This window comes from Martes martes (assembly GCF_963455335.1).
Source record: "Martes martes genome assembly, chromosome: 10".
Lineage (NCBI taxonomy): Eukaryota > Metazoa > Chordata > Mammalia > Carnivora > Mustelidae > Martes > Martes martes.
The window spans coordinates 10,560,483-10,569,584 of NC_137898.1; positions in this window are offsets into that span (position 1 = coordinate 10,560,483).

Consider the following 9,102-nt stretch of genomic DNA (forward strand, 5'->3'; position numbering starts at 1 on the left):
CTGCTCTGACTATGGAACCCCATGGGGCATGGACACCAGGAGCTATTGGTGGCCCTAGAGGCTAAGCCAGCCTTAGCAGCCAGAGGACCCCTCGGTGCCCGTGGCCCATGTATGGCCCCTCTGTCCTGTGCCATGGCAGATGACACTAATTCATCCTTGTAATCTACCACGGTTGGCATCACTCTAAAAGCTACCTGCCATCGGTTGTGGGTTTGCGCCCTCCAAAAAGACAGGTCGAATTCCTATGAATGTGATGGGGTCCTTTTGGGAAATAGGGTCTTTGCAGATGTAATTAGGTTAAAAGGAGGTCATATGTGATGAAGGTGAGCCCTTAGTCCAACACAACTAGTGTCTTCACGGCCAAGGAGGAGCCCCCGGGTCTGGTGTCTGGTCTCCTGCCCCTGATGAAGGAAGCAGAGGGGAAGTACAGCTGTCACAAGCCAAGGAATGTCAGGGAGTGCCAGGCACCCCAGGAACTCGGGAGAGGCAAGGAAGGATTCTCCCCCGGAGCCTCAGAGAGAATGTGAGCCTGCCACCCCCTAGATTTGGGGTGTCTGATCACTGGATTTGGCAGGTTATGAATTTCTGTTGTGTTTTAAGCCCCCCGGCCTGTGCTATTCCATTCCAGCAGCCCTAGGGAATGAGCGCCCCATCCCAGTGCCCTAAATTCAAAATCACGGCTCTGGGGCTACTCAGGGAAGATCTCCTGCCAAGCCCTGGCCGGATGGGTCCGCATTCCCCCTGTCCCAGCAGGGGCAACGTGGTGGCTGGCGTGGGGGCCTGGCACGTTTCCCCGACAGGCCCCGGTGGGTGATCAGGTGTTCACAGAAGGCAGGCAGCTTTGACAGCCGCCCTCCACCCCACCACCTCGTACAAAGGCTACCACGAGCATCCGCCTGCTTTCGAGGTTTTCCAGGATGAGTTGTGCCTGGAGGTAGAGGCAGGGGCTGAGAAACTCACCCTGGGAATCGTGCAGCTGGCCGCGGCCATCAGGGTGGCCGCTCCTGTAATGAAAAACTAGAGAGAGGGCGGGAGGACTCGTGGTCCCCGAGAACCTGGGGCAGCTCCGTCTCTCTGTAAAACCCTTGTGCTGGCAGGTTCCCTGGGGAGTTTGCCATCTGGGAAGGACTTAGCCTGAGGGTGGACAGCTATGGCTCATCACAAGGTGGCCAATGAACAGGGAGGGACAGGGTTACGGCAACAGAGAAGGGCACGTGGTCTCCCACTGGGCTCTGCAGAGCTTATAGGACAGAATTCTAGAAGGTGACCACTAACGACTCCTAGGTACCTTGTCCACTACTTCTTAAGTGATCGGAGCACACAAGTAGCTTAGGGGCTTGTTAAAAGGCAGACTGATTTGGTCCGTCTGGGGTGCGGCTGAGACTGCATTTCTAACAGGTTCCCTGGGGATGCAGCGCCCCTATCCAGAAACCACACTTTCAGGAAGGACCAGACTCCTAATAGATGAGGAGACTTGGGCAGCTTCTTCCCTTGTCTCTGCCTAAGTCATGGGGCTGGGAAGTGGTAGATGTAGGTCTAGACAGCAGGTGTCTGTCTGACTTGAAGTCATGGGGGGTGGTTTCCACCGCAGGGGCTCTCTTTCTTGACCTGTATACCAAAAGTGGGACCCCCCAGACCCCCACCCCAGGAACCTTGTCTTTCTTCTTCCCTGGGCTAAACCTACTGGGGTAGGGGCCCTTTTCCACGGCTCCCATCCTCCCCCGCCCCACATGTAGGGAAGCAGCTGTAGCCTCCGGCTGGCCAGCCTGCAGCCCAGCTCCCAGCCTTGGGGCACCCAGCCCTGCATGGGTGTGTGAAGTGGGGGGAATGAGAGCATCCCCTAGAGCTCAGGACGATCCACATCCTGCACCCACACCCCCATTTCAGACTCAAACTCTTCCCCAAGGGCTCAGGGAGGATGTAGAGTTCCCAGGTCCCCCCGGTGCCCCCCACCTCGTTCCACAGAAAGCCTGCCTCTGGCCACCACCAGGCAGGGTCTCTGGGGTACTCACCAGCACTCCGCCGGCCAGCAGGTACCCGTGGGTGGTGGGAAACTCCACAAAATTAGGGGCAGCAGCCAGGATACCGCCACCGCTGATATGCAGCAGACCAATAAGGATCTGTAGGGCCCGTGGGGCGTGGGTGGGGGTGAGCTGAAGCCCCGGGGGTCCCAGCAAGGACTCTCTGAGCGACTCAAATGGTGGAGCTGAGCAAATCCTTGTCCACGTGTCACTGCCCAAAGGGATCTCAGACAAACCTCCTCCACCTGCTGACGTGGCCCTGGAGAGAGGGAGTGCCTTGCCAAGATCACCAAAGCCAGTGAGAGGCAAGACCCAGGGCCCACCACCCCCTACTGGGCACCACTGCTTTGCAGAACTCTTGAAGCCTTGGGTTAGGACCATCTTGGGCATCCAGCCAGGACCTCCTTTGTGAGATATCATCAGTTAGCATGCTGATCACCTCCCACGTGCCAGGCTCCAAGTGTGCTAAGCACTCTATGTATCCAATCGTGAAGCTATCAGAAGCCCGGGAGGCGGGCACCCTTGTCACTGTGATGCAGACTGGAAGTGAGGCTCAGAAGTGCTAGTCCCTTGCCTGAGGTCTCTGAGCTGGCCTCCGAGCTCGCGTGAGCCGAAGCAGAGAATCTGTGCTCCTTGCTTGCTCTCTACGGCATCTGTGTGAGCATGCTGCTGGTTTCAGCCTCGCCTTCCAGAGTGCTGGGTTGACTCAGCCTTGGCTCATGGCCCTGCATTTGTGGTCCTTTGTTCCAAGCTGTCACCGGCCCCCTCCTTGGGCTTCTTTGACCCTGAAAGTAGCACTGTGACCTTGCCTTCTGACATGCTGCATCTTTGAGTATCACCCAAGAGGGGTAGCTTCTCCCAGGCTCCCTCTGCTCTCTCTGTCCTTCACTGCCCATTGCCAATAACGTAAGTGAGCCTCCACTTTGGAAACAGGCTTTGGAGCCCCCACTGGTGATGGCACAATTTGGAATTCAAATGTCTGGCTCAGCTGCTACTCTAACATCCATGCCCAACAGTCGGCCGCGGCTCATGCTTGTCCGCCGCGGACCAAGACCCACTGGGGTGTGGTAGCAAGAGCCACAGGCAGGTGTGGGACATCTGAAAAGGAAAGTCAAGGGGAACCGGAGGGAAGCTGACTTCTTCTTCTTCTTCTTCGTCTTTTTTTTTTTTTAATTTTATTTATTTATTTGACAGAGATCACAAATAGGCAGAGAGGCAGGCAGAGAGAGAGAGGGGAAAGCAGGCTCCCTGCAGAGCAGAGAGCCCAACGTGGGGCTCGATCCCAGGACCCTGAGATCATGACCTGAGCCCAAGGCAGAGGCTTAACCCACTGAGCCACCCAGCTGTCCTGGAAGCTGACTTCTTACCCCAGAGTGGCCAGAGGAGGAGGTCACCTGCTCACTCCGGGTTCAGCAGCCACCCTCCGGGATGTGGTGGCGGCTCCAGCCTTTCCTTTTTTTCCGAGCTGGAGGCTATGTAGGGACAGCTCTGCAGATCTGTCTTGTTTTCCCACTGTTTTAACTTTCCTACTGGGATATGCCTTTGGCCCTACAAATCCTGCCCCCTCCATAGTTGCTAGGATTGGTGGTGGCTGTTTCAGGTCTACCTTGGAGGGAGGAGGGTCTGTGGGGATGGAGTGGTCCACTTACTCCCATGGTGGTTGGCTGTCCCTGGACGAAGTGGTCCTCCCTGCTTGGGTGAGCAGTCTCCAGGGCCTGGGGAGGCAGGGAGGGCTCCTCTGGGCTCCACCATGGTACCCCTGGGGTCCTGGAGACAGGGGATATCACTGCCTGCTGCTCCTGGCTTGTCACCACCAATGAGGAGGCTTCTGAGAGCAGCTGGGCTCCGGGCTGGGCTGCCTCCCGCTTGCCAGAGGGAGTTGGAGCTGGGGTCCTGGAGCCTGCTGTCCCAGACATCCTCGCCATGGAACACCTGGGCACACACATAGGTCATCCAAGGAGGAGGCAAAACATTCGTGAGCAGATCCTCATTCCTGGGTTCCAGTTCCTCCAGCTGAAAAGTAAAGCTTCATGGCCAGGAGAGGTCCTTAGTAACACGTGGGTGAATGTGTCATTGTAGCAGATAAAGGCAAAAGACTACATGTCTATAGAGAGTGATGGGGTTAGGTATGCATCTGAAACAGGGCTGGGTAGGAAATAAAAGTCAGAAACAGAACGAGATGTCAGAATGCCATCTGTATAAATGAAATAGTGCACGCTGAACAGTTCACACACACACACACACACACACACACACACACACTCACTGTAACACACTGAAGTCGGTGCCCGGGGCTGGGGGACGAGGGCGGGGCTGCAGGTACAGGTGGGGGCGGGTGCGGCCCGGCTGACCACCTGCCCTGGGCTCCCACTTACCAGCAAGCATTTACAGTTTGATAAACCCAATCTCCATTTCACTTTCGGCAGCTAGAACTAGCTTGCCTGGATCCCACGGTTAATAAAGACCAGAGCCGGCCTCCAAATCAGGACAGGTGGCTGCAGACCCTGAGTTTTTCCTACTTTCGGGCACCCCGTCCATCCCCCTCCACCCGCAGCCCTGACCTTCCTGCTCGGCCAGGCTAGTTAATAACACCACCAACTCCACAGCTCACACCCGTGTCTACAGCTCGTCATCCACTCACCGGTGCCTTCGGGTAGGTCCCCTGGCTTCATTACTAAGCATCCCTTGAGTTGTGCAGGGCTGGGAGGACCACATCCACTTTGCTGGGGTCAGATGAACGTAAATGGGGGGGTCTACACTTGTACCCATGCCTTCTGAGCCCCCATGCCCTCTGTTCAGTCCACTGCCTATGCTGCCTCCCTCAGCAAAAATGGGGGACATTATAAAAAAACAACAGAAACCCAGAACACCTCAAATTATGAGTGAGCTCAGGAGTAGAGACCCGGGAAGCTCCCAGAGTCCGAGGCCTGCAGCCCTGAGCCTTTACCTGACTGTGGGGCCCTCCATCCATAGCCGCGGTGGCTCCTCACTGAGCCCCCCAAGATGGCCCCTTCTCCACCCCAACCTGCAGCCTCCCCATGCCTAGCTGTACCTCAAGCCACGTGGGCAACCTGCTACCTCCTCCCTGCTCCCATGTGCTGCTGCCCAGCCTTGTTGGATCCCAACCATCGGGGGGTGCTTGCTAAATGTCTCGGACACCTGGTCCTCACCGCAGGCCTCGACTTCCAGATCAGCCTCTCCTGTGGGGGGGTGGAGGGAGCCTGGGGGTCCCAGCCTTGAGTAAACCTCGACCCTGCACTCAGGCCTCCACCCCTCCAGTCCTCTAGCCCCTGCTGCGTTGCTGGGGACTCATGAGGTCTCCCATCTGTGAGCCTCCGTGTGGATGTCTCAGGTCCCATACCTGAGGGAGTCAGTTGGCCCCTCTGAGCCTCTGCTTCCTCACCTCGAAAATGGAGGGAAATATCTGTCCCAGAGGATCCCATGGGATGTAATATGCTAAATTCAAAGCGCCTAGCAGTTTCTGGCTGCATACATGTTAGCTTCTCCTTCCCGCCAGGTGCAAACTTTTAAGCCTTCCTGAGGCTTGAAAGTGTAGTCAGCCCTTGGGTCCTGCAGACCCGCCCCAGATGGCCTCCCAGATGCCCACCTGCCTTCCCTGGAAATGGCTGCATCCCCTCTAAAAGCCTAGGAATTTCCTTTTATAAACGGGTGTCTGCTGATCACCTGCCAGCCTCGTGTCTGCTCAAGGCCATGTCTGGATCTCGGCAGGTGATGATCAGGCCGGCATCCCCACCCCTCTGTCGGCTGGAGGCATCCAGAGCCCCAAGTTCACGGTCTCACCAAGTGCATTGCAAACACCACTGTTTCCCCTCAAAGGTCAACCCCGGTTCCATTTCCTTCACTTGCTGCCACATTCACACTTTCTGGGTCTTTTTTGGGGGCGGGGAGAGAGATTATTTTCCTAGACTTTCTTCACCACCTCTGCAGGCCATGACCATGGAGGAGCTGTAGGCAGCGCCTGTGTGGGGCGGAGGGTAGGTTTCGGAGATGGCAGAAGGGGACATACCTCGAGTCCAGCGGGAGTAGGTGGGTGACAGTAGAAGGAGTACCGTTGGGAGAAGGAGGGGCCTGGCTGCTTCTTCGACTAAAGGTACTGACTTCCTGTGTGCCTTTGACAAAACTCTTCCTGTGGGCCTCAGTTTCCTCATCTGGAAAATGGAGATGTTGGACCAGATAATGAGCCCCAAGGCCACTTCCAATTTTAACTGACATTCTTAGCCTTAACTATACATTGTCTAATTGTAATTGTTACTGACCCAGGAAATGTAATTGTAATTACAGTGTAATTGTCACTGACACAGGAAAAATGTCCATTGCCTGAGCGTGTGTGACTTCCATGTCGAATGTTTCCTTTTTTGTTGTTGTTGTTTTAAAGATTTATTTATTTATTTATTTTAGAGAGAGTGGTGGAGGGAGAGGGAGAGAGAAGCAGACTCCCGCTGAGGGCGGAGTCCACACAGGGCTCGATCTCATGATCCCAAGATCACGACCTGAGCTGAAATCAAGGGTCAGCTGCTCGACCAAGTGCACCACCCATATCTGAGGTCCTGCCTGGACTCTGCCAATATTTCCACAGAATCTAAGTGCCGTAAACCAAATGTTTGTGTCTCCCCAGGATTCATGTGTTGAAACCAGACCCCCAACGTGATGGTCATTGGAAGTGGGGCCTTTGAGAGGTGTTATGCCCTCATGAATGGGATGAGCGCCTTTGAGAGAGGTCCCACCAAGTGCCCTCACTCCTGTCATGGGAGGACATAGCGAGAAGACAGTCTATGACTCAGGAAGAGGGCTCTTACCAGGCATTGAACTGGCCAGCCCCTTGATCTTAGACTTCCAGCCCCGGAACTGGGAGAAATAAATGTTTGTAAGTTGAGCCACTCAATCTCTGGCATTTCTGTTGTAGCAGCCCAACAAACACATCAACTTTCAGCAGGTCTAGGGCTCACCTGAGTTAGCCAGCGAGCGTTCTAAGAACTGCACTGGGATTCCAATAAATATGCTCCCTCGTGACCAGGAATGTCACCGCTCTGACGCTCAGCTTCCTCATCTGCGTGCAGGGAGGATATCCTCGTTCCTGGCCCGGGTGGGTGCTGAATCAGATCCTGCTGGCTCCCCTCTGCCCATCCACGTTGGGGAGGGGGTCGGAGCCAAACCCCAGCCACTCGGCTCTTTCCTCCTTCAGGCTCCCCCAGACACTGGCCGAGAGAGAGGAGGACAAAGTCAGCAGATGTCACTTTAATTGGAAAATCCCAATTGGTCCAAGTCCAGCACAGTTAGCGCCTATGGAACAGCAACTACCCAGATTCAGCTTAAAATCGAAGAGATTGGTCAATCTTCTTAGGAAAGGATTGGCCCCCAAAGGTGATTAATAAACAGGGTAGAGGATCCAGGAGGATCTCAGGGCAGGGGAAGGCACCATGTAAATGCCATGTGTCCATCATGAGGAAAGGGACAAAGCTGGAGTGTTTTGGGAACCCGAGGGATGCTGACAAAGGTTCACAGGGAACAGACGTTTGCTGGGATTTCCTTCCTGTGCCATCTCCGGAAGAAACACGGAGAGATAAGCCCCAGTGTCTGCTCCCCAGGAGCTTGTTGGGGGATCAACAACGAGTTCAAGTCAGCTCTGCTGCTAACATACTGTGGGTTAATCCCTTCCCTGGGTCTCAGTTTCATTTGTAAAATAATGGGGATGGGCTGGAATGGTTAGTATTGTCAGAGTTCTGTGTGGTGCTGTCAGCCCCGTGCACCTTGCTGGGGCGCCAACCATGTCCCTGGCTCATGCTAACTCAGAGACGGAGAAGAATAAAGATTTTACTGCATATGCAATTGGAGATGCCTAATTGCATGCCAGTTGGATCAGGGAGGCTAGCCTGGTCGCTGCAGAGATCCCAGGGGACTGGTGCCGAGGAAGGGGAGCAGAGAGTTCCCATGGGAACCAAGACGTCAGTTTGGAAATTCAGGAACTCTGACAACAAGGCTGCGTCACCCTCTGGGGCTGCTAGTCTGTACCCAGACCACAGCTGAGATTTGGGGAGAGCGGAGTTCCACCGTGGGGTGAACGCTGTTGTTCTTATTGTCTGTGTTATCAGGCAGTGAAGAACACCCCACTCCACTGGAGCTTGGGGCCCAGCAGGCAAGACACCCACAGACCAAGGGGTGAGCATCTGTGGGGCTGGACCTAACTCCCTGATTCATGGGCCTTGTCTGACTGACAAGGTCTTAACCTAATCGTTTGCAAAGTAAGTGACTTTAGGAGGGAAGCCTTCTCGTTTCCTCTTGACTTACACCTTCTTTCTCCATGTATGCCACTTTCTTGGCTCCTGAAGGGCTGTGAGTTTGAGACCCTTAAAAATAAAGGGCCCCCATGAGAGCCAGTGGGCGGTGGGGGGTGGGGAGTGTGTGCAGGCTGGGAGGGGGGTAGGCTCTGGGGAGGAGCAGGTGGGCCCGGGAACTTTCTAGGCAAGAGAACCAGACAGGGCAGTGGAGACACAGGACACAGGACATTCTGGACTGATGCCAGATGTGGCTGGAGCGAGACAGTTCTGGAAGGGAGAGGAGGCTGGTGGGATTCTCCAACAGCTGGGCCGCAGAGACCTCCCCCTGCTTTCCCCTTCTCCAGAAAGCAGCCATTCCTCAGGCTGGTCAGCTGTCCCCCAGAATCGCAGGTGAGAGGGGCCCAGATCAATGTGGCCGCTGGGGAGCCCTCTGCTCCCTTCCTCCTCCCTTCCCTCTCCTCAGAGCCCTCTCAGCCACCTTCCTGCAGATGAGCCTGAGGGTCTGGCCCTGGGAACTCCTCTGAAGGAGCCCTTCCAGGATTTGGAATGGAAGGAAGAATGTGGTTCAGGTAGAAAGCAGCAGTGGCCACAGGATCCTGAGAGGAGACAGACTGGACCACAGGGAGGGCGGCAGGCAGGGGGAGGATGAGGTGGGGTTGGGGCTGGATGGTGTTGCTCTGCCCCACACCCTCCGGATCCTGACACAGTCCCCTCACCCTCGTGGGCCTCAGTTTCTTCTCTGTGGCACTGGAACAAAGGGGATGCTGAATGCAGGCTTCACAGGC